Source organism: Camellia sinensis, chromosome 4 (genome assembly GCF_055761805.1).
Source record: "Camellia sinensis isolate YWXY chromosome 4, ASM5576180v1, whole genome shotgun sequence".
Lineage (NCBI taxonomy): Eukaryota > Viridiplantae > Streptophyta > Magnoliopsida > Ericales > Theaceae > Camellia > Camellia sinensis.
In genome coordinates, this window is record NC_138964.1 from 101,551,075 (window position 1) to 101,578,924 (window position 27,850).

Sequence of the window (27,850 nt, forward strand, 5' to 3'; positions counted from 1 at the left end):
AGAATATTTAAACTTTTTTTTAATTGAAAACACAAACAGAATATTTAAACAAACTAAAAACACAAAGTCTTATAAATTACTAGGGGTGCTCGTGGTTTGGCGGTTCAATTGCGGCCAAAGGAATCTCAAATCTGCAATCCGTCCACCAGATTGGTGGATTGGAGAAAATCAATCGGCAACCGTCAGCTCGTCATCATGCATCCGTCCAACATGTGGCAGATCAGTATATCTGCTGCTCACCCCTACCCAACATGATCAAGAATTACTTTTTGCCTATTGTGCCTCTTTCAACACACCTTCATCTTGGAATTGATTAGCCCATTGTTGAATCCATAACACCCAAGTCGAATCCACGACAATGAGCCGCTTTGAACTCCTTTAAAGCCTCTAAGCGCCAATCTTTGGAATCCATCGATCAAATGCTCTTGAAAAGTATAATCGAAACAACCCTCTTGATTCAATCAATCAAATTCATGTGATGTGACCAATCACACAAAGACATCAAGGGAAACATAGGATAAGAACTCCAAAAGTAAACACAAACTTTCAAGTTTTAGATCTAGAAGTCGTAACCCTAAAATCTGTAACTTGCTCAGCTTTATATGAAATGAGGCTGCGAAGATCGCTTGAGCGAAGGAATGATCACTCGAGCAGTGTGCCTTAGATGCGGAGAAACCATAAGTGCCTTCACTCGAGCGATGGAAAGTTTGCTCGAGCGAAGAATAAGATCTCTCAATACTTTTGCAAGTGTGTTTAAACTATTGAGAGATGAGCTTCTTCACTCAAGCCACCAATTTTGGTCCAAGTAAAAAAAAAAACACTAAAATACAATCGAAACGTGTTTGTTCGCAGAATTGAAAATACAAAGGGACCTAACAACAAGAATTTTCATGGTTGTTTTATGATTGGTCGTTTGATGGTCAATTTTCAAGCCTAAAATTTTTAAAAATCGATTTTCTAATCTAATTCTCAAATGATGCATCCTTTGTATGCTCCATAAGTTTCTACAAGTTATATTGGTCACTTCTAAGCTGTTCGTGCTAGTTCTCTTGCACATTCATGACTGTTTAAAATTTAGTCCTTTTATTGGCCATTTTTCAAGCTTAAGTAAGGAAACAAAAGCATTTTTTAGGCTAATTCAGAAATGGTGCTTCCCATGCATGTGTCATAACTTTCTACAAGTTATATTGGTCCCTCCTAAATTGTTTATGTCAGTTTTCATACACATTCATGGTTGTTTGACAATATAGCCCTCCAATGAATTTTGTAAGATTAAGTATGGAAAAAAATATTTGTTTAGACTAATTCACAAATGGTGCATCTTGTGCTTGTCATAAGTTCTTACAAGTTACATTGGTCTCTCACAAGGTGTTTGTGTTAGTTCCCGTTCACATTCGTGGCTGTTTGACAATATATCCCTCTAACGGACTTTTTTCAAGATTAAGTATGGGAAAAAAATTAATTTTAAGGCTGATTCGCAAATGGTGCATCCCGTTCATTTGCCATAAGTTCATAAAACTTATATCGGTCCCACCCAGGTGTTTTTGTTTGCTCTTCTACAAATTTGTGATTGTGTGATAATTTAGCCTTCTGACGGCCTTTTTTGAAGCTTAAGTATGGAGAAAAAAGGATTTTTTTAGCCTAATTCATAATTTTTACACCCCATGCATGTGCCACAAGTTTCTACAACTAATTTGGCCTAATTCGGACTAATTCATAATTTTTTTAGCCTAATTTTTACATCCCGTGCATGTCCTGCAACATCCTATAAGTAACAATAGTTCTTCCTGAGGTGTTACTGCCAAATCATGGGCACTTTCATGGTTGTTTAATGATTTACCCTTCGATGGCCTTCTTTCAAGCATAAGTATATAAATATTGATTTTCTAATCTAATTCACAAACGGTGAATTCCGTGCATGTTTCGTAAGTTTTTAGAAGTTATATTGGTCACTCTTGAGGTGTTTGTGCTGGTTCTGATGTACATCCGTGACTATTCAAAAAATTTTCCCTTCATTGGCCATATTCAAGCCTAAGTATGTGGAAAAAGTATTTTTTATTCTAATTCACAAGCGGTGCATCATGTGTATGTGTCGTAAGTTCCTACAAGTTACATTGGTATCTCCTAAAGTTTTTGTGTTAGTTCTTATGCATATTCGTGGCTATTTGATAATATACCCCTCCAACAAACTTTTTCCAAGATTATGGAAAAAAAGAAAGAAATTATTTTTTAGGCTAATTCACAAATGGTACATCCCATTCATGTGCCATAAGTTCTTAAAAGTTATATTGGTCCCTTGCAATGTGTTTGTGTTGAATCTCATGCACATTCCAAGCAGTGTTATAATTTAGGCCTTCCATGGCCTTTTTTGAGGCTTAAGTTAGGAGAAAAAGCATTCCTAAGTTTCTACAACTTATGTTAGCCTCTTATGAAGTGTTCTATCGGTCCTGTGCACATTTGCAGTTTGCTAACAATTTAGTCGTACAAAGATTTTTGTTTTTTCAAACTAAAGTATGAAAAAAATCTTTTTTTTTTTTTTTGGTCTAATACAGAAACAGTGCATCCCTTGCATATGTCGTAAGTGCCTAACAATTACAATGGTCCATCCCAAACTAGTTGTTCTTGTTTTTAAGTACTTACATGGTAGTTTAGCTATTTAGCCCTCCAAAAGCCTTTTTTTGAACTACTTCCTCAATTGGGTGTCGCATGCAGGTTCCATTACTTCCTAATTCTTCAAACATATATTCTTTTATAAAAATTGTTATATTAAAGTTAATATACTTTACTACAAAGCATGTCCACTTGGGGATGAATTGCCCCCACTCCCATAGTGTCCAATGAATGCTTGGCTCCTTAGAAAGTTGACCACACTTGCCACTATCTCTTCTTGCTTCTTCCTACCCTCTTCATGCTCCTTTATTTTATTGTTTTGCATTTATATTTGTTCTTTCTGTGTCTCTATTTACATCTCAAGGTGCTTCACATAATCATTTGTTTCAGTAGATATGGTAGAAGTTCTAATAAAGGATGAAGGTCTTAAGCCAAGTCCTTTCATGTAGCTAGACCTTGGCTTTAGGACTTAATTGGTAGCTCATCTACAGTTAAAGTGATTGATTTAGGCTGTGATAGGTGATCAGCTTGTGTTTGTATCATTTTTTCCGATCAAATATTAACAAATTAAATAATTATTAGTAAATTAAATAAGAATATAACAGATACTATACCAAACTTTTTTTTAATATAAATTACACTATATACTCACATATTTAGCTTGAGCCGTAGACAAGATCCATTCATATGTTTCCTTATTATAGTGAGTTTTCTTGTAGAACTTTGGTAGCTCAGATAGCTGCCCCTTGTTGGCTCGTGTCTAATTTGATAAACCAAATAATCAATAAACAAAGCCAAGAATCTAATGAAGTTCATAAAGTCAAAGGAATGCATCGCTTTTTCTACTTTAACAGGGATTGACGTAGAACCACACCTATGTTTTTTGTTCATCTTTTCTCTGTTTGAGATGTTGACTATTGATTGATTCTCTAGGGAAGAATCAGCAATATAACAATGAAATGTATCATTAGTAAGACAAATTTAATACCTGATAATAAAGTAACATACAATAATGTTAGGGTAGGTTAAACTAAGGGTGTGCACGGGTCGGTTCGGCTCGGGTATACCCTTAGCCCATCATCCAAATAGACAACATCAGTTCGGTAAAGAAACCATCTGTCATCGACCGACTCATGTTTCAGACTCGACGAAATTAAAGACCTCAATTTAGTGGTCGGTTCGGTCGATTCTGAACACCCAGTAGAGACATAGATGGAAAAAAATATGAAAAATGAAATTGGAATTTCGTAATAAGAAAAAAACCTTGAACTCATATATTTATATTTAAATATATATACACAACTAAGAAAGCAAAAATAGAGAGAAAGTGGTGGAAAATATAGGAGAGGAAATTTCCATCGCTATCACCTTCACTCATCACTCATTAGTGTTGTTGTCGCCACTCAGGGAAGCCACCACCATCAATCATTGTCGCCATTGCCACATCGGAGATGGAAGGAAAAGAGAGAGAAACAATACAAGAGAGAGTGAGATATGAGTATGTGTTTAAATTTCAAAGCGAGAGAAAAAGAGGAGAAAAATGAAGAGACCAATCTGAGAATAAGAAGAGGCAGTGTCTCTTCATTTTTCAAAGTTATTAAGGTTTATGGAAAATGGGACTTTGAATATATATATATATATATAGAGAGAGAGAGAGAGAAGGGAGAGAGAGATATGAGAAAATCAACAAACTTAGAATAGGTAGAGAGAGAGAGAGAGAGAGAGAGAGAGAGATGAGTGTAAATGGTTCTGGACAATAACACACCTAGAATGAAGATATATATATATATATATATAGAGAGAGAGAATATTACTGTGAGAAGTCGGATGAAGTGGAATAGTTTGTGTGTGACAGAGACAGACTGTGAAGTGATAAGACCAAGGCAATAAAAAATTAATATACATCAATATTTATTCGGTTGGATTGGATTTTTTTCAGGTGTGAATTGCTTATATCCATTTATGACTGTGAAATCATGAAATTGAATAGCAGAAAGTCACAGTCGACCGTGTTGACTGTCGAAATCATCCATAAGAGCTTGGGTTGGCTCGGGTCAATCGGCTTGGGTGGGTTGGCGGGTTACGCGTACATCTCTAATGGCAACCAATATTGGATCAGCTAAATCAAGGCTGGCTTCGTGGAAGAGAAGATCATTGTTGTTTGAGGTTATTTCAGTTATGAAACGGTGTGAGAATGCACTAAATTCAAATATTACAGTACTTAGGCTAATCTAGAAGAATATTTCCCTACCTAAAGTGCAATTCTGTTCTTGGTTATCATGGAAAGGAAGGGTTAGAACTTTGGAGTTTTTACATAGGATTGGTGTGCTTAGTAACAATAGTAACTTACTTTGATTGTTTTGCAAGGCTGAGGTTGAAGCACTTGACCATGTACTATTATGTCATTTCACTTGGAATGTTCAGACTGATATTATCAGGTGGTGGGGAGATGGATGGATTTCACCAGGATCTGTGAAATACTTACTGTAACATTAGGGAAGGGATAAATTTAAAGAGTTGGAATTGAAAATTGGGAGACTTCTTCTGTTATCAATTCTTTGGTCTGTTTCAAAGCTAAAGAATGATTGTATCTTCAATGAACATATACAAAATGGGATTATATTTGTTGAGTTGATTAAGACAAGAGTTGCCTTGTAGGTAAAAGCTCATTTCCAAGGTATTTTTTATTTGGCTCATTTAGTGTTCCACTTGTTATCAATAAGAGTTATCCACTTGGTCGGATCGACACCCTTCGGTGGTTGGTTTCTTATGTACTCCTTCCCTTTAGCCTCATTCAACTCCTTAAATTGTTTGTGTAGGTTATAGATATAACCAATCAATCTCCGACCAAATTTTGTGTTCACTTTCTTTTTTATATCAACAAGGTCTCCTTGTAAATCAAATTGATCCTGCAAAAAATAGATAAGTCATAAATATTTCCTAAAATAATTATAAAATGTACGATAAATAACTAAGAGATCATAACTTAATATAAAGATGAGTAAAATGTCTTATAATAGAATAGATAGTGAACTTACATTCCAGCGTTGAAACATCACCTCCTTAATTGAGGCATCAACATACTTCCACCTATGAACACTTGGATCTGGTAAACGTGTTTGCACCTCTACTTCAATCTTTGAAGTCAATTTTGAGGCATACGTTCCTACTGGTGCACGAGATTCTAGAGGGATAGGAAAATCAAGCATTCCATCTCTATCAACAAAGCCTTGAACCTCTTTCCCTCAAGTCGGGCCACAAACACGCTTAGTAGTTGATGTTGTGAAACCATAATATTGAATTAGTTAGTATTTAGATCTCAAATCAACGTAAATAACTTTACAATGTTATTTACATCTATTTATCTTGCATGTGAGATCTTGATTGGGGAGGTTTAGTTATATACTATCATTTGTTGCCTCTTGATTTGGATTATTTTGATATAATATTGGGGATGGATTGGCAATGTAAATACCACACAACTATTGATTGTATGTCCAAGTAAGTTATTTTTCGACCTCCAAGACAATCCGAATTTATTTTATGGGACATGGGGTAATTCCTCCACCTTACTTGATCTCAGCTATGAAAGCGTGTAAGTTATTGCAGAAGGGTGTTAGGGGTATTTGTGTAGTATTTTGAATGGACAACCAACGGATGTGTGTGTTGATTATATTCCAATTGTTCGTGAATTCTCAGATGTCTTTTCGGAAGAGTTTCTAAGGGAGTTAGTGCACTGTGAAATTGAATTTGCAATTGATATAGTGTTGAGAACTGAACCCATTTCAAAAACTATTTATAGAATATTATTGGCTAAAATGAAAGAATTGAAGGTATAGTTGCAAGACTTGCTTAATAAAGGGTTCATAAACTCGAGTACCTCTCCTTGGGGTGCACCAGTTCTTTCTGTAAAGAAGAAAGATGGGACACTTCGGTTATGTGTTGACTACTAGGAGCTCAATAAAGTAACGGTAAAGAATAAGTATCCCTTTCCTAGAATCAATGATTTATTTGATCAACTACAAGGTGAACAAGTCTTTTCAAAAATAGATTCGAGATTTGAGTATCATCAATTAAAGGTAAAAGCCGAGGACATTGAGAAGATTGATTTTTGAACCAGATACAACCATTATGAATTTTTAGTTATGCCATTCGAGGTTACTAATGCACCGGCAACCTTCATGGATTTGATGAACCATGTTTTTAAATCGTACTTGGGATGAATTTGTGGTTGTGTTCATTGATGACATACTCATTTATTCAAATAATAATGAAGCTCATGAAAACCATTTATGATTAATTCTTCAAACATAGAGAGAGAAGAAACTATATGCAAAACTAAACAAATGTGAGTTTTGGTTACATAAAGTGGTGTTTTTGGGACATGTAATTAATAAGAAGGGTGTTTCTATCGATCCACACAAGATAGAAGCCATTGTGAATTGGCCAACTCCTACGAATGTGATAGAGGTGCATAGCTTCTTGGGTTTAGCAGGATACTACCAGAGATTTGTTAAAGACTTTTCCAAAATTGCAAGACCTCTTACCCAATTGACCCAAAAGGGTGTTCTGTTTGAGTGGACAGAACAAAGAGAAGCTGTCTTCTAGGAATTGAAGACAAGGTTAACTACAACACCAGTTCTTACTTTATTGACCGGTATGGAGGGGTTCGTGATTTACAGTGACTCCTCTTACAAAGGATTGGGATGTGTACTTATGCAGAATGGAAGGGTCATTGCATACGCTTCTCGTTAACTCAAGCCGCATGAAAAGAATTATCCCACATATGGCTTGGAACTAGCTGCAGTGGTATTTGCTTTGAAGATATGGCGACATTATTTGTATGGTACAACATGTGAGGTCTACACTGACCATAAAAGTCTAAAGTACTTCTTTACCCAAAAGGAGTTAAATATGCGATAGGGACAATGGTTAGAACTTATCAAAGATTATGACCTGCAAATCCACTACCACCTCGGCAAAACTAATATAGTTGCAGATGCTCTTAGGAGAAAAGTTATGGGGAATTTGGCGAGTTTGCTCACAGGACAAAAGGAGTTGCTATTTGACTTGGAAAGCATGGACATGGAAATTGTATTACATGATCAAGGTGTAGTGTTAGCGGCAATGTCAGCACAACTGATAGTAATTGAAGAAATTAAACAAAGGCAAATGGAAGTTGACTTCCTAAAGCAAATTTGTGATGAAATTGAAACAAGGCCAAGGCCTGGGTTCACCCTTGAAAATTCAGTGTTGAAATTTAAAGATAGGTTGTGTGTCCCAAATGTTCCATAAATTAAACGGAGGATTATGGAGGGAGCGCATAAGTCTAAATTTGCATTGCACCCCAGTAATACCAAAATGTACCAAGATTTGAAGCAAAATTTTTGGTGGCCAAGTATGAAGAAGGAAATTGTAGGGTTTGTTTTGAAATGTTTACAATGTCAACAAGTGAAGGCAGAACACCAAAGACCAATGGGTATACTTCTACCTCTCCTAATCCCGGAGTGGAAGTGGTAACATATAACGATGGATTTTATTGTTGGCCTACCCCGCACACCTCGAGGTATGAATTCCTGCTTATGAAAACTCAATATAACGCGGATAAACTTGCTACTATGTGTATGAATGAAATTGTCCGATTACATGGTTGTAGACGCGCCCGCGGAGGGGGCATCATGCTACAGTTCGGACTCGATTTTGTGTCGCGGTTCTTAATCTGAACCAAAGAGTCCAAATCTGGCAAATCGTTTTGAGAAAATAGATTTTTAGAAAAGAAGTGCCAAACATGGACTGCTTTGCCAGATACAGAGTCGCCACCTAAATATTTTTAAATGGGGGAATTTAGGAAACCCTGACTCGGTGCCGAAGGCCACATGTCCGTCATCACCGGAGTTGTCTCGGCTCGGGAGCTTGAGTACGATCGGGGAAGGTCAGCTATGAGCACCCCCTTTCGCCCAGTCCGAAGACCGGCCTCTACTAACCATGATATCCGATTTTGAAAACGTTATGTGTTCTTATTCCGGTTATTAGCCTAGAATTACTATGTTATGCGTGCAGCAAACAAGTATAGACCAAATCGCCCAAATTGGAACAAAACATTTCATGTTTGTTTTGAAAATGGTTTGCTACTCGCAAGTAGGCTAAAATGCAGATTTTGCCACCCTCAAGTGGGCCTTTGGAAAAGAGGGTTTTGCCACTATCTAGTGGGCTTAAAAAAAAATCTCAGTTTTAACGCATTATCCCAATTTAAGTAATTTGACCTCCACCCACAGGCATTCAAGCAGTTATATCACATAAGCAGGTAGCCTCATGGTAATCATACTGTCATGGCAACATTCACACGCATGCGATATGCTAAAGCATAAAAGCTTACCTAGTACTCCGAGCCAAAACAGAAACTAGTCAGTAATCATATGCATGATCCTTGTTCATGTTAAAAATGGCTAATGCAACACATGCAAAGATGCAATCTAAACAGGCTAGGCTAATCCTAAAATGGCATATGAAATGCTACAAGTAACATGTATTCAATTTGGAATTGAAAAGTACAATGTAGTTTGTATGATGTACCGAGCCCGGTGCATGTCAACAAATGCATGAATGCACGCATGCATAGCATAAGGTATGCTAAAATAAATGTGCCCTAATCTACCATCGTAAGCAGGTAAATAAAAGGGAAGAAAGAAATGGGGATTGGAAGACATGCATCACATACTCACACACACTTATTACATAATTGCCCTCACTCGGAGGGACCAAATAAATATTACAGTCTGAATGATAAGCAAATAAAATTATTACAGAATTTCTAATTAGTTAATAGAAAGAATGCAAAAGAAAGAAGAGGATGGCCGCAGCCTCTGCCTCGGGACGCGCGAATGATGCATGCTCGGAACCCGGCTTGCCCGAAAAACCCGTACTGTACTCCTGCCGCCTCTGTTTGTACTGCCTTGTCCTTCTGAAAATTTCCAAAGTACTGGAGCAAGTTCCTTGCATCCTGTAGAGCACCACCGGCCGGACAGAATTACCACCGGCACTTCACAATTCCCATCGGCATTTGTTGGATTCCTCGGCACTCCAGATAGTGCCGGTCGGCACTAAATTCTGCCAGGTCGGCAGAAACTTCCAGCAGAAGACAATTTGGCAGCAAATAGAGAACAGACAGTGCATGGCACGGAGTTTTTGGACACATGTAAGCATGGTCATACTTCCTATCATGTTTTGAACTCAAAGAAGCATGACCTTCAATCTTTGAGCCATCAATGGTGCATGATGACTCAAGGGTTCAAATTTGCAATTTAATGTAAGGATGTATGCAACAAACACAATGAACTCCGAAACCTTATCATGGCGAAGTCAAAGGCCTCGGGGACCGAAAGTTAAGACGCGTTACATCACTTGTGGTATGAACGCCCCTCAACTCTCACACTTGGTTTGACACCCCAAACCAAGTAATGCAAAGCATGTTATGCAAAACATGGCTCAAAATACAACATGATATCAACATGCAAGGTATGCCAAGAATCATGCAACTAGTATGGCAAGCATGCAATATTAGACATACAAGACACAAATGTGATGTAAACACGGACACTTTGAGTAATAGAATTATCATGCTACAACAACATATGAAGCAACCATGCATCAATCATGAAGCAATCATGCAAAGATGGCTTAAAATGGCAAGGGGGCAGACCTTCACCCTCCTCAAAACAGTGGCCAAAAGTGTCCGATAGATGGGCTAATGTTCATGCCAACATGCAAGCCAAAAGTCCTATGGTTAAGGCACAAAAGGGAAACATTTCACTTTCATCAATATGACCACTCATGGCATGATTAAAACAAGTACAAACAGAATTTTTACATGCAAAATGGGACCCCAAAACCTCCTAATATGACAGCTAAAATACCTCCCATGAAACAAATGCACTAAAGGCCACTCCTAGGCCTAAGAGGACACACCCTCAAGGCATGAAAGAGGTCATGCATGCACACATACAAACATGATTCTTGGGCTAAAATGTGGCCCTTGATGATGTTAAAATCATGAGGGTAATCACAAACATGCATGCTAGAAGCCAACATGCTCGAAGCTTTCAAGCCAAAATACAAAGCAACCCTAACAATCATGTCAAGCATGATCAAATGGATAACCAACAAACTTTAAGCATGGAAAAACAATACTAAAAGCTTCAAGGAACTAAGCCAACATACACAAGAATCATGGCCTAATCATGAGGTGTATTTCTAAGCAAAATGGAGCAATACAAAGCAAGTATTATAAGCATACAAGGAGGCACAAATCCGGCCAAAAATAGAGGTTACATATGACCTAAAATACCTAAAAAAATTCTGAAATGAGGCCAAGGATCATCAAGCACACATGCTACCCTTTTGAGCCCAAAAAAAGCATGGAAACAAACCATGAAGGGAGAGGGGTGTCCCTCCCCTATGCAAGACTTCAAACCATCCTTTTTTGACACTAAAATACACTGATTTTCAGTGGTCAAAGGACCAAAACACTGAAGTGAACAAAACCTTATGAAAGAGGCACCAAAATGGATCAAACAAGGCTTAGAAGGGAGAGTTTGCACTCAAACCACAAAATGCCCTTAATGAAAGTGCTAGAGCAGGAAAATACAAGCCCTTTTTATGTTATACACAAGAGCTAAAATAGCAAGCTAGATAGGTAAAAATCTATTGCAAGTTTGGGGAATATAAATCAAAATGCTCACCCTTGAAGAACCTTTGAAGAACAAATGGTCTAGCCTCCTTCTTTGGATCAAAACCAGTCCAAAAACTCAAGAAACAACCCCCCAAGTCCCTCAATCTCGGAGTAAGGTGTAATGGTGTGTGTAATGGTGCAAAAGTAAGGTAAAAACCACCTTTTGAGCTAAGAAACACACACAAAGGAGGAGAGAGGGGGAGGTATAGAGATAATATGTATCTATATCTTAAGGGTCTGGTTTTTGGTTGCAAGAAGCTAACCTAGATCAAAGAGGAAGGTCCTCCTCTTATAAGACTCCCTCTTGCAAAGCTTATTCAACAAGCTTGCTTAGAGGGAGATCCCACCATACACGTGTATGGAGGGGGGAAGAGTTGGTGCCAGCTATCACAGCTGGCACAAAATATCTCCATATAGTGGATGAACAGTGGTCGGCTGCCCAAAAAAGTCATTTCGGCAAAAAACAGTGCCGACCGGCAACAAATTATGCCGACCGGCAATAAAGTGTGCCGACCGGCAAACAAAGGTGCCGATGGAAGAAAAAGACCGGCCGGTGGCCTCCAGCCACTGCCGGTGGCGTGTGGGGATGCCTCATAAGGCATTCCCTGCCTCTCAAAGGCAAGATGCAAGTGTTTGGTGCAAAACCAGACACTAAACGGTTGAGTTCGGAGATCCTGAGGCAGGGCACTCGAGCCGAGACCTCCGGGAACTCTAAACGAACACATACATGGATGATCACCGAGTGTTCAAACGGTGACGTCCAAGTCTTGAGGACGGTCAAAAATGGGGTGTCTACAATGGTGTTCCAATTTCAATTGTATCCAATAGATATCCGAAATTTGTCTCCAGATTTTGGCAGAGTTTACAGGGTGCTATGGGAATAGAGTCAAAATTCAGTACGACATTTCACCCCCAAACTGATGGCCAATAGGAGAGAACAATACAAACATTGGAGGATATGCTTCAGATGTGTGTCTTGGATTTCCAGGGTAGTTGGGAAACTTATCTACCGTTGGCAGAGTTTGCATACAACAATAGTTTCCACTCAAGCATAGGAATGGCACCATATGAAGCTTTATACGAGAGGAAATGTCGCTCTCCAGTGTGTTGGACCAAAGTCGGCGATAGATCGTTGTTTGGATATGAACTTGTACAATTGATGACAGAGAAAATTAAAATCATTCACGAAGGTTGAAAACTACCCAAATTAGGCAAAAAAGTTATGCGGATCACCGACGAAATGATTTGGAATTTGAGGTTGGTAATTATGTTTTTGTTAAAGTCACACCGATGCAAGGACAAACAAGATTTGGCAAGAAAGGAAAATTAGCACCTCGATATGTAGATTCGTTTCAAATTCTGGAAAGAGTGGGTCCAGTGGCTTATTGTGTTGGTCTTCCACTGAGTAAGGAGCAAATACATAACGTGTTTCATGTATTAATGTTACGAGGTTATCTCTAAGATCTGTCCCATGTCATAGACTATCGTCAGATTGCTTTGGATGACAACTTGATCTATGAAGAGAAATCGATTCAAATTTTGGATTGACAAGTGAAACAGCTACAAAACAAGACAATTCCAATGGTGAAAGTTGAATGGCAGGAACACTACGGGAAAGAAGCCACTTGGGAGAGAGAAGAGGAAATGAAACAGCGGTATTTGGAGTTATTTGCAACTTGAGATAAAATAAGTTTTAAGAACCAAACTTTTTAAATGGGGAAGGGTGTAATAACCCAACTCTTTCATATGCTTCATATGCTTTAATTTCCTCATTTTATGCGTGATTATATGTGTGCTTACGTGTTCGATATGAAATTCCATGTTTTAATGTGTGAATAACATGTTTATAAATTTGTATCCGTTGGTTATAAGAAAATATGTTGAAATTACAACCTTTCAACTGCAGATTGAAAGCCTTAGAGATGCGATAAACCGAAATTGACTTTACAATTATGATTAGCATGATTTTTAGAACATAATATGAAGTTTTGTAAAAATTTGATTCGTAATGAATTAATTAGATTTATTTAAGCTAAACTCTTAAGTAAGCTTAAGCTTAGGCTTAATGAGCTAAGCCTTGTTAGATATCATGTATATACATAAGTCTTAGGAGACTTAGACTCATCAAACCACCAAAAAATATCTCCTAGAGAGAGAGAGAGAGAGAGAGAGAGAGAAGAAGCGTATTCAACCTAAGCTTGGAGATTGGAAGAAATTAAGAGAGTAACTCAAAGATTGGTTCAAGGTAAGTGTTAATCAACTCAAAGACTTGACATATCTCTTCAATTGCTTGGAGTTAAGACCTAAGATGAAGCTTTTGCACTCATAAAAGTTAGGGTTTTGAGTTATGATCTTGGTTGAACATATCTCATGAAATTGAACATGGAAGCTTAGGATTTGGGTAAATGAAGGGTAGATTATTCTATTTTGGGCTTATGTTGGGTTAGATTATGAGGAATTGTTTCCTAATCTTGCCTCTTTGCATGCTTTGAGCTCATGAATATATGTATATATATGAACAGATGAATAAAATGAAGGAATCATAGAAATTAGAGCTCTATATGTCAACTTAAAGGAAGTTTGATCTAATTGAGCATGTGTTTCATGCTTAATATGTTCATATATCATGGTTATGAAGTGAATTTGCTTGAATTAAGCCTTAGAAATACATTTGGAAAGCTTGAATTTGTTGGATCTTCGAACTGCTCAAACAGAGCCCAGAACCGCACGTGCGGGGCTCACAGCCGCACATGCGGAAAATAGGGGAAACAAGTCGAGCATTCTAAATAAAAGCACGTGCGGCCCACACATGCGGCACACCTTTCCCCACGTGCGGTGAGGGTCTTCTGCACGTGCGGGAAACAAGGAAAAAATCTACATCTTTTTGTACATCTTTTCGACCTTTTGAATTTGTTAATGTATATGTTTAAGCCTCCAAAATGCATAAAAATGAATATAAAATGGATGAAACAGAGAAATAATTAAAGAGAATAAGCTAAGAAAAGATGAATTGCTTATTAAGTTATGTGTGTGCGCCATGTGTAGGTCACTTGCCGGAAGGGGCCATTGCACGACTAAATCACTGTGAGTAATAGTAGTGTAACGATATGTTATGATTTATGTATTTTGGATTGAGAATGGCATACTCTATATAATTGTGTTTTGATTGAAATGATTGAGCATTGGATTACAATGGTATATGAAATAGACCCAAGGTCGTTCTGTTTCTGTTATGTATGATGGGCTCGAGGCCGTTATGTCTAATATGGATTGTTTATGACTCATGGCCCTAAGGCTGAGGGAGATGGAGACATGCCGATGTTCCATCTACCCTATAATGTTCAGAACAGCTGTTGATATGTTAGCCCTAAGGCCGTTTAGTATTATGTTAGGCCCAAGGTTATTCCGTATTATGTTGGGCCCAAGGTCGTTCCGTATTATGTTGGGCACAAGGCCATTCCGTCTTATATTGGGCCTAAGGCCATTCCATCTTATGTTGGGCCCAAGGCTGTTTCGTCTTATGTGGGCTCGAGGCCATTCTGGAATATTATTATGGATAAGACATATATATGTTGTATATTTATTCTTCAAGACATATGCTCATTCTTATGAACCTTCCTACATTATTATTACTCACTGAGCCTTGCTCATTCCGTATTTATATATATATATATAGATATATTTATTTATGTGATCATCTTGGAGGCCAGCCCTAGGTCAACTTCAAGAACTTTTGATGGTCCTGCTGTAGACACCCCATTTTTGACCGCCCACAAGACCTAGACACTTGGTTCAATGCACTCAATGATGAAAGTTGAATTATGAATTCGCAGCGATTCAGAATCAATCATGCTTCCGATATAACCTCACATCTTCAATATTTACCTTGTTTGAACCCATGAGTTTCATTTTTGGACCATTTCCTACCCTGAGCTGAGTTTGAACAAAAAAAAACAGGGAAGGCCATTAAGGCCCAGCCATGCATCAGTGATGGCCAGACGTGGCTATGAATGGCCGGCTGGCCTTCAATGGCGACAAACATTGTTCTGGGCGGGAGGCCGCCAGCTGTTAATTTTTGAAGATATTTATCACCTATTGAGCTTGAATTCTATAAAATTGAAGCTCTGGGATTGTTTGAGGGTTGAACAAAATTCTAGAAGTGATATATACACCTTGAGAGCTCTTGACTCCTCCTTTTTCCATTGCAAGGCATCTTTGAGCTAACCTAGCTTGCTTACACCACCTATATACATCATATACAACCTTGTCTTACCACCTAAAAGCCTTGGTTGATCTTGGAGAAGTGTAATTCAAGCTTGAGAATGCATTGAAACCAAGTTTGAAGCTTCTATAACAAGCTTACTTCTTGAAAGGTATAAGCTTGTCTTGTCTTCTCTTCTCTTGCTTTCGTTTCTATCATTTACTTCATTTTTCTTGCTATTTTGGCTTGTTTTGAGCTTGTTTGAAGTGTTTGGAGTCGGGTTTGAAGTGCTACCAAATGTGTAGAGAGAGCTTGCTCTTTCTATACCTTTGTTTATAACTTAAACCATCTCATTTTCACTCTTTTCCTTTGGTATTTACACTAATTTTCAGAGGTTTGAAAAGGCTAAAAACCATGTTTTGAAGCTTCAAAAGAGGAGGGGTTAGCCACCCCTCCTTATCCTTGTTTACTAGTCTTAATTCTCATCATTATTGTCTATTTTTTCAACTCCTTTTCATGCATGTTTTACCTTGATTTTCATGTATTTAAGGCTGTTTGGAGGTTGTCTAGGTTTTTTCAATTGGTTCATGCCTTGTTTAATACACTTGTGGTCTCATTAAGTTGGCATACTTCTTGTTTGATATGCTTTCTTTGTTTATTTTCCATGTTTGGAGCCTAAGCTTACTAATCAATCAATTATTCCATGTCTTTCATTCCTGAGAATGGTTTCAACCAATTGAGGTTGTTCAATGCATGTAAAGGAGACCTACACTTAATGGCTTAATCTTTTCAGAGATTCATCATCAACGGTGTAGTCTCCTTCTCATGCCTTAGAAGGACCTCTTGTTTGACATCACTTCTTGTTTAAAATACTTTAACATCACATTTGGACAAAGGGACTAATGAATGGCAATGACTAAAACAATTGGTTTAAAACTTGGATCAACACACTTAAAGAAAATGGCTTAATAGCTTGAACTTGGCCGGACGTTATGCCAAGTTTCTTGTGTCAAGGGTCATCAAGCATCAATTCATGGTGTTGTTGATGTCCTTGAAGCATCTCAACTTCCTTTTTTGAGTTCATTGCATGACAAAAAGAGAGAGGTGGTCCATTTGCATTACATTCATTAACTTTTGTCCAAATTGATTTCCGAGATCATCAAGTGATCATATTACTCATTGATGGTTTTGGAGTCAATCCCAACCTTTTCTTGAGGCTTTCCTATGACAGAGAAGGAAGGAAGGACAGACAGAGCTTGAAAATGCTCTATCTGCACTGATTTCACCTCAGAGCACAGAAATAGAGTTTTGCACCAAATCAATGCACGACCGGCCCTCAGTAGGCCCGGCCGACCATCAGTAATACACGGGTGGCCCTTGTTGTGTGGCCAGCAGTGCAATTTTGCAGAAACAGAGGCAGTGGCTGAAGGTGAAACAGAGATGGCTTGGGTAGACAGAGTAGTTTTCAGGCGATGCGTATGCAACCTCCATCCATCTTCCTTGGTTCTCATATCGAACGTGTTTAACCATTTAATTGTTTCATTAGCATAATGAATTGAGTTGTAATATTTAATTAGTTTAATTAGTTGTAGCCAATTATTCGGTGTTATAGTATTTAATTAGCTTAGCCTAGTTAATTTCTTTTAACTAATTAGCTTAGATTGTTAGTTAATTAGTTTAGCTATTTATTCAAGTTTTCCAATAATTAGTTTAATTAGCTTAGCTTAGCTTAATTAGTTAGCTAGCTTATTCATTCGGACTCTCCTTCGTGAGAGTCTAATGTAATAATGTGTATGTTTTCCAATCCCACGTCTTTCTCCCTTTTATTTAATCACTTTTGATGGTTAGATTAGGGACATTTTTCAATTAGCATACCTTATGCTTCCATCTATTCATTTTGTATTGCATGCACCGAGGCTCGACACATTATTCAAATTGTATTTTCATTTCAATGCCTTCTTTGAATACGTGTTTAACCGCATGTTGTCAAAATCGATCCATATGCCATATTAGTAGCCGAGCCTATTAATTACATTCGTCGCATGCGTTGCATTACATATTTAACATAGTTAGGAATCGTGCATATTTTTTCTAACTCATATCTTCTTAGCTTGGAGTACTAGGTGTAGACACCCCATTTTTGACCGTCCTCAAGACTTGGATGTTCTTGCAGGTACATCTAGCAACAAGTTTGATTGTTTGTCGAGTATTTGACTTTCGCGACGGAATGCTCCAGGTTTGATCCTTCCAGACCCAATTTCCATTCTGTCTCATATCTGGACCATGTGTTGGTCTTTGCATAGTGTTTCTTTTGATGGCCTGCCGGCCATCATTAAGGGCTGCTGGCCACCACTGATGGCCGGCCGGCCACCAATGCTTTAGTAGATATTTTTGCAAATATTTTGACAGCTATTTGCACAGATTAGCTCATCTACATGCACGTGGATGGCTGGATTTGTTTGAGGGCTTCTTGTATCTCCTATATATAGAGCTCATCTATAAGCATGCAAAGTGTTACAAAGTTTGAGCTGAGCAAGAATTCTCTCTCTCTCTCTCTCTCTTTCTCTCTCTACAATACTCTCTCTCTATATTTTGTGGTTAAAAGTGATCTTTCTCTACATATTTGCACTAGCACCCTTAGCCAGACACCTTCACCTTAGAGTTGAGGTTCTTGGAGGCCTTGTTTGAGCTCCTTGGAGTGGTTTTGGCTTAGAAGTTTGGCTGTTTTCTTGCTGTTTTAGTGATGTGCTTCAAGGGTAAGGATTTCACCCCTTTAAGCTTTGTTTTACTTCATTGCTTGGCCACTTTTGTATGCTACTTTAAAGCTGGTTTTAGCCTCTAAAAAGTTCTATTTTTAAGGTCTTAAAATGTTGGTTTAAGCCTTGTGTAGTTAGGGGATGGTTTTCTCCATTGGCTCTTTGGCTTGAACAGCCTTTTGAGCCAACTCCTTAAGCTTTTGAAACACCCTTTGTTTGGCCTTTCTACCACTGAAACTCAGAGGTTTTTTACTGGTAGAAACTTGGTTTTGAGGTCCAAAATAGGAGAGGGTGGCCTCCACTCCTTGTATCTTGGTTGCATGTATAGATGGCCTAATTGTTGAGCATGTTTTTCTACCATCTCTTGACTTGATCTCAGCATGTTTTTGTGACTTTCTTGACATGTCATAGCTCTGTTTTTGGCTGGTTGAGTCATTTGATGCTTGCTTCTTACACTTGTAGTGTAATCTTGCTCACTAGCCTTGCATGCCTAATGAATTAGCTTGTTATTCTAGCATGTGTTGGCTTCACTCCAGCATATTTTTGGTCTTTCTTTGGTATGCTTTGGCTCTGTTTTGGGTGGTCTTGGTCATAAATGCTTTACTTTGTATAGCTATAGTGTAAATAACCTTTACTAGCTTCGTGTTTGAAGGCCCCTAGCATGCTTTGCTTGAGTTATTTGCATGATATAACATCATTTTACATGTGATTTCAGAGCATATACCTCTGTCACACTCTCACATATTTCACTCTTTATTACTTTTGAGAGTTGTGCCTTGTGCCTTATTTATGAGCCAATACATGAGCATGATTTTCTTGCTTTTTATGCTACTATCTCAGCACATTTTAGCCTCTGTTTTGGCATGTTTGAGGTCTGTCCAGGGCTGGTTTGGCCATTTGCATTTGATATTGCATGCTTCTAGTGTAAAGCTCTTCACTAGGCTTAATGCTTAAGTCTCCTAACATGTTGTACATGAGTTTAGAGTCTTGTGTTTCATGCCATTTCAGTACTGAAATTCTTCCACCTCCCTCATTTCTTCACTTTTGATTTGGTTTGAGGGATGGTTTGTCTTAAAGTTGTGCTTAAGCCATGGGATTGAGGCTTATGCTTAAATGGCTTTAACTCTCGTTTGAGGGTTTCTCTTAGTCAAAGGCATGGTCTCTCTCATGTCTTAAGTCATCTTTTTGATTGACCTTCCTCTCATTAGAGGGCTTTCACATTGGACAAACCAATTAAAGAATGGCTTGGTAACTTAAAATGTGTAAACAAGAATTCACTCAAGTAAAACATGCCAAGATAAGCATGTTGCATTTGCATTGCATTGTGTTCAATCGGACGTTATATTGAACACAAGGTAGATTGGTCCATTTCATACTCAAAGTGATGAAAATGAGCCAATCTCCTTTGTCTCCTGTAATAACCCGACCCTTTGTATGTTTTCTGGCATGCTTTCGGTCTCATATTTATCTGTTTAATGTGGAATTTCATGTGGAAATAAGTTTAATTGTGTGAATCTTATGATTATAGATTCATATCTGTTAAGTAAGAGAAATATCTATTATAATTGTGATGGTTGGATCAGAAATTGGAATCTTTAGAAACTTGATAACCTGAAATTGACTTTATATTTGAGATCAGCATAATTTTTAGATCATAATAAGCATTTTTGTGAAAATCTGATTCGGAATGATTAAACTGATTAATTTTTATTTTAATCAACTTTTATATATATATATATATATCTTTAAACCATTGATTGGGAAGCTGTGTAAAAAATATCTCTTGAGAGAGTGTAGAGAAGTTGAGAGAAAGAGCTAAGAGGCAAGAAGCTCCTGAAGGAAGGAAGAGATTGGGGAAATTTGAGAGGGTTTGTAGAAATTTGAGTTCAAGGTAAGTTTAATCCATCTACGATAATCCCTTATTTGGACATGAAAAAGGTTCTCTTTGTATTTATATGGTTAGGGTTTGTAATTGAATTAATTGTAAAGATGTTGTGTCATTTTGATCATGTGAGTTAAATTGAGCTTTAGGGAGATGAATTACCTTCTATTCCTTCATTTTACATGCTTGATCTTGTTTACGTATTTAGATGATTATATATTTGAGAAACTAAATATGGTTAGAAACTCAAAGTGATTAAATTGTGTTCATGAGTTTAAAGTTTTTAAGGATCAAATTGAGTTTGTGAATTATGTTTATGGTAATAATATATCCTAAAAATTACATTGTTGTATCTTTTTTTCTACTCTTCCATGTGTTGGCCTTGTTGAATTTGTATCTTGGTTAGGACTGCAAAACAGGGATAACCGCCACACGTACGGGGCTCACAGTCGCACGTGCGGGAAGCACCACCGCACGTGCGGGGCTCACAGTTGCACGTGCGGAAAACAGGGGAATTTGATGCTTGGCTATTGGAATAAAAGCACGTGCGGGGCGCACGTCCGGCAAGGGACCTCCGCACGTGCAGCCCATGAGGGAAAATTCTATATCCTCTGTTTCACCTGTTTGACCCTCTGGGATGGCTAAAATATGTACTTGGAGCTTTTAAGCTGCTTATTAATTTGCTGGGAAGTAACGAATCAAATGCGAATTAAAATGAAAATTGGACTGATTTGTGGGTTACATGTGTGCGTAGGTCACGTATCGGAAGGAACTACCGCTCCGCCACAGCACTGTGAGTAATAGTACTATAGTAGTGCATTTCACTTACTGTTAATAGTTAATATTAACGTTCTGTTAAGTGAACTACGTCGATTCATAACGAGTAAATGGAACTTATGTACATTATTGAAAAATGATATCTGTGTGGATCTGAGATCATTCTGTTATGATATTAATAGGCCTGAGGCCATTCTGTTATAAGCCACTGAGTGTGGACAACTCTGAAAACAGCTGTTGATATCTGGGCCCGAGGGTGATCTGTAAAATCTGTTGGGCCTGAGGCCGTTTTGTGTGTTACTGGGCTTGAAGCCGCTCTGTATAAAATCTGGGCCCAAGGCCGTTCTGAAAATATTTACAGAATAAGCTTAATCATATAACCTCTGCACTTATATACATTATAATTCAAGTTTAATCATTGAATTGTTTAAGTACTATTATTCACTAAGCCTTGATCACTCTGTGTTGTGTCTGTCTCTGTAGGTAATCACCCTGGAGGTCAGTCCTAGTCCAACATGTCTGCTTCTCCTTTGTTAACTTCGATGCGTCCAAGCACTTAGATGAAGCTCCTTCATTTTTGTGGAGTTTTGCTAAACTTTTAGCTTTGTGCTCTAAGTCTTCTGTCTAATGTCATAAAATGTGTATAACCTTCTTCTACCAATGCTTTTGCTATACGCCCAACTTTGGGGCCGGGTCTGTCTATATATGTATGTGCATAACTGTCTCTCATATGTATGTTCATAGTATGGTTGTTTATCTGATGCAATGTTGTGATCCTGGCATATTAGTGATAGCTCAATGGATACTGTTTATGTTGTTAATTGCTTCCGTTCAAGCCCCATATATTATACATAACGAATTTGATGTTCGTTTCTGAAGTGATCATGATCAAACTTTTAGGGGCGGGTTTGGGGCGTGACATCTCTGTTGCCTTTGATTATCCCTGATAAGGTAGTGGTCCTAGAGTCTTGCTTTTTGTGTATTTATTGAATGTGTACAAGTTGGATCCTTGGCCATCATGCATTGAAAATGCTTGGTTGGTGGTTTTGGATCCAATAGTGCGACTCATTTGATGATTTGAGATGATAAGGAGTGGCATAGTACAAACATGTCCCTGGAAAAACCTCCATTTTTCTCTATTTTGTGCTCTATTGCTGTTTGGTGTCACAGCACACCAGTGGCCGGCAGTGCTTCATCAATGGCCGACAGTGCTTCATCCTTGGCCGGTAGAGGGCCAACAGCAACTTCTCATGGCCGGTAGGCCACTGGTGAATTCCTCAGCATGGAATTGGTAAGGTTTAGCAGCAAGTTCTTGGAGACATCCTGCAAATAGAGCCTCTCAAGAGCAAACTGAAAGGTGTTTCGATACGGAAACCGAGGCATGCATGTTCAACTTCTTCAACTTGCTGAGGCAGCATAGTTTAAGTATCTAGCATGATTAGTTGATTGTTTTAATTAATTAGTATGTTAATTAGTTAAGTGTTGTAATAATTAGTAAGCAGTTTACTAGTTATTCAATTTGTTGTGTAATAATTAGTCTAATTAGTTTAATTAGATTAGTTAGCCTAGTTTAGCTTAGATTAGCTTAGCTTATTTATTCGGACCCTCCTTTGCGAGGGCGCAATGTTGTAATAAGGGTGCGTGTGTGTGTGCATGTCTTCCAACCCCACTTCTTTCCCTCTTTTATTTAACCACTTACGATGGTTAGATTAGGGCATGTTTTGATTAGCATGCCTTATGCTTGCATGTATTGCATCATTCATTTGTTTTGCATGCACCGGGCTTGGCGCATCATTCAAACTACATTGTATTTCAATACACTTCTTTGAATACGTGTTTATAGCATGTTGTTCAAGTTGAATGAAATGCCATCTTAGATAGCCGAGCCTATTTAGTTGCATTATTGCATGTGTTGCATTAGGCACTTAACATAGTTAGGGTCATGCATTGTTTCTAACTAGTTTTCTGTTTTGGCTTGGAGTACACTGTCAGTGTTTACGCTTTAGCATCCTTGCATGAGTGTGAGTGTTGCCACGACAACATGCTTTCCATGAGGCTATTTGCTTAAATGATTAACTGCATGAATGCCTGTGGATGAAGGCTTTGTTGCTTGAATTGGGACAATTCATCAAATGTATGTTTTAAGCCCACTTGAGGGTGGCAAATCCGCACTTTAGCCCACCGTGAGGGTGGCATTTTCAAACCATTTTCAAAAAACAAACATGAATTGTTTTGTAGCCCCAATACTTAGTTTGAGGCACAAACATACCTGACGGCAATTGCTTAATTTGTAGCCCCAAAAAGAATGACAAACTCATGTATCATGCAATTCTAGAAATATTTAACAAGAGATTTAGATGTGGATCTAAACACAATATCATTAACATAAATCTGAACAACAAGGATATGGAACTTAGTATGGTTCACAAATAAGGTCTTATCCATACTACCCCTTTGAAAGTCATTGTCAAGAAGAAAGGTAGTCAGCCTATTATACCAAGTCGAGAGGCTTGTTTCAACTCGTAAAGTGCCTTGTCTAACTTGTACACATGATGTGGAAACATAGGATCCTCGAAACCCTTTGGTTCCTCAACACAGGCTTCCTCCTTTAAGTACCCAGTCAAAAATGCACTTTTCACATCCATTTGAAACAACTGAAAACCAAGAAAGAGTAATATACGAATATGTTCAAGATGTGTAACACGGGCAAATGTCTCATCATAGTCAACATGCTCTACTTGCATATAGACTTGACAAACTAACGTAGCTTTATTCCAAACCACTGTACCATTCTTATCAGATATATTCTTAAAGATCCACTTGGTACCTATCACATTCACATCTGTAGGTCTAGGAACAAGAGTCCAAACTTTGTTACGTTCAAATTGACCTAATTTTTCATGCATAGCATTTGCCCATCTATCATCTGGAAAGGCCTCTTTTACATTCTTAGGTTCAATTAAAGAAACATAACAAACATATTATAGCTCCTCTCGAAGTTGCTTTTGGGTTTTCATTCAATCTGTGATAGTCTCTATCACTTGTTGTATGGAATGATTCAGCTTCACCCTTGCCGATGGCTTCATGACTGGAGTGGCAATAGTGGTATCTCCTTGTGCACTATTTGAACTTAGGCTTGCCATGGAAATTGGTGCTTGTTCGCCTTTTTAAGCTTTGCCTTGAACTTTTTCTTGACTTTGTGGTACCATGTCTGAAGCTTGAGAACTGCCATCTTCTTCCTCATGTAGAGACGCTATTGGAGAACCAATGTCATCTACAACCACACTGATAGATTTCATTATAGATAAAGTACGAAGATTATAGACTCAAAAGGGTTTACTTGTGGTTGACTACCCTAGAAAAATACATTGATCACTACGGGAGTTAAATTTGCTCAAAGGCTCTCTATCTTAGAAATGTAGCATTTACTCCCAAAAATTTTGAAGTATTTTACATTAGGCTTCGACCCTTTCTACAATTCATATGGAGTTTGTAAGGTGTCGGGCCTTAAATACATATGATTCACTACATAGACTACTGCATTTAAGGCTTCAGCCCAAAACTTAGGAGAAACTTTCTTACTAAGGAGCATGACCCTAGCCATCTCTTGAATCACCCAGTTCTTCCTCTCAATAACTCCATTTTGTTGTGGGGTGATAGGAGCTGAAAATTCATGCTTAATGCCACATATATCACAAAAATCTGAAAACATGCTATTCTCAAATTCACGACTATGATCAGTTCGGATTCTTATGATACGCCCAATAGAAAGACCATGTTCATTTTGGATTCTCAGGACTAAGGACTTGAAAGCATCAAACGTATCAGATTTTTCTCTTAAAAAATGTACCCATGTGAACTGAGAATAATCATCAATAGTTAAAAAAATATATCTTTTACCTCCAATACCTTTAGTATGAGTGGGTCCTATAAGATCCATATGAACCAGCACAAGAGGACACTTGGTTGTTAAGCTATTCACCTTCTTGTGAGGGGCTCGAGTTTGCTTCCCCAATTGACATGACTTGCACACTTGGTTCAAAGACTTACCCATTTTGGGCACTCCTCGCACTATCTCTTTATTTGCTATCTTGGTTAAATCTTTGAAGTTAATGTGACCTAACTGTTGATGCCATAAGTCTAGATTGCTTATGATGGCGGAGTGACATGTGAGATTGTTAGTAGTAACAATCCCATAATAATTGTCAGATGTGTGAATGACGGTATTTCCCTTTTTGTCCAAAATATCACATTTACCTTTTTGAAAACAATACCTCATGATGTGAGTCACACATTTGATTGATGCTCAAAAGATTAGCTTTAAGGCTGTCAACAAGCAATACATTATCCAATTTAGAAAGACCGAGAACACCTATAGAATCCTTACCAATGACTCTAGAGGGTTGCTATCTCCAAATGTAATAATTTCTCCATCATATTTCTCAAGAGATGTAAAGTAGGATTTGTCATAGGACATGTGACAAGAACACCTACTATCAATATACCACATATGCGAGTCATGTTCTTTATAAGCGATGTGAACAACAAAACAAGACAAGTCACTCTTTCTCACCCACAGTTTTTTAGCCTTAATAGAAGAGGGACTATCATGATTCTTGGAAGATGTCTTAGCATTGTGAACACCATTATGAACCACGGTATTCTTCCCTGACATGTAGGGTTGTCTCCTAACCCATGAGGTATTAGAGTTTCTTCTATCTTTTGGAGACACCCTACCAAATAACTAAAAACAATAAGGACGAATATGGTCATACCTACCACAATGATGACAAATAAAGATAGGTTTTACCTTTCTTTCATTGATCATGCCACCTTTAGGTTGATGGAGAGACTTATCATCCTGTTACACCTTCAGCTTTCCCTTTCCTTGAGTCATTTTGTCATGAGATCTGGAAGCATTCCCTTTTTGTAGTGTATCATCACCATAGCCAATCCCACTTTTGTCAAAGCCCATCTGTTGAGACCCAGTGATATCTTCTAGTGTATTTAACCCCTTGTTCCAAAGGTCAATTGTAGCTCTAGCACTTTTAAGTTCTTCGTCTTTCTGGCTGACCAGCTCTTCCAAGGAAACTTAAGACATCTTGAGAGTTTCAATCTTTTCTTCACAATTAATAAATTGACACAAAAGATTTTAACGTAGAAAAAACCACAGTTAGAGAACCTCCATTTGTGATTTTAAAAAAAAAAAAATTTATAGGTTAAAAGCCACTAATCAATCCACTATAAAGATAATGAAAATACACAAGAGTACTAGCAAATTGCCCAACATGCTCAGGAATTGCTTTCCGCCTCTTGTGTCTCTTTCAACACGCTTTTGTCTCGGAATTGATTAGCCCAGAGTTGAATCCACAAAGATGAGCCACTTTGAACTCCTTCAAAGCCTACAAGCTTCAATCTTCAGAATCCATCGATCAAACGCTCTTGAAAAGTATAATCGAAACAACCCCCTTGATTTAAGCAATCAAATTCACGTGACCAATCTCACAAAAACATCAAGGGAAACAAAGGGTAAGAACTCCAAAAGTACACACAAACTCTTAAGTTTTAGATCTAGAAGTCATAACCCTAAAATCTACAACTTGCGCAGCTTTATATGAAACAGGGCCGCGAAGATCACTTGAGCAAATAAATGGTCACTCGAGCGATGTGTCTTAGATGCAGAGAAACCATAAGTGCCTTCATTTGAGCGATGGAAAGTTCACTCGAGTGAAGAATAAGATCTCTCAGTACTTTTGCAGGCATCTCTAAACTATTGAGGGATGAGCTTCTTCGCTCGAGCCGCCAATTCTGCGCTCGAGTGGTCTAAGTAAAAGCATAACACTAAAATACAATTGAAATGTGTTTGTTCGTGGAATTGACAGCACAAAGGGACCTAACAATGAGCATTTTCATCGTTGTTTTATGATTTTCCTTTTGATGGTCAATTTTCAAGCCTAAGATATTTAAAAATCGATTTTCTAAATCTAATTCACCAACAATGTATCCTTTGTATGTTCCGTAAGTTGCTACAAGTTATATTGGACTCTTAAGTTGTTTGTGCTAGTTTTCTTGCACATTCATGACTGTTTAAAATTCTTCTCCCTTTATTGGCCATTTTTCAAACTTAAGTAAGGAAACAAAAGCATTTTGTGGGCTAATTCAAAAATGGTGCTTCCCGTGCATGTGTCATAACTTCCTACAAGTTATATTGGTCCCTCCTAAAGTGTTTATGTCAGTTCTCACACACATTCATGGTTGTTTGACAATATATCCCTCTAACTAATTTTTTAAGATTAAGTATGGAAAAAAATATATTTTTAGACTAATTCACAAATGGTGCATCTTGTGCATGTGTCATAAGTTCTTACAAGTTAGGAACCATTGAAGAAGATCCTAGTAAACGAAGGGAATGAAGAACAATTCTTTCTTCTCAGCTTCGATTTGGCTGAGGAGGAAGAAAGAGAATTGTAAGCCTTCCTTACAGAAAACATAGAGATGTTTGCTTGCAAGCCCTACAGTATGTCAAGTATCAACATTGAGGTAACCTATCATCGGTTGAATGTGGATAGGTCAACAAAGCCAATAATCCAAAAAGCAAGAAAATGCAACATGATTCATGTGGAGGTGGCAGAAGAAGAGGTAGAGAAACTGCTAGAAGCACAAGTAATTAGAGAAGTCTATCACCTAATGTGGCTCTCCAACACAATGGTGGTCAAAAAGAGGAATGGGAAGTGGGGGGTCTGTGTGGATTTCACATGTTTGAGTAAGGCTTGTCCAGAAGACAGTTTTCCATTACCAAAGATAGACCAACTTGTTAGTGCCACCTCGAGACATGGCAAAATGAGTTTTTGGATGCATACCGAGGTTATCATCAGATCACCATGTATGAACCATAC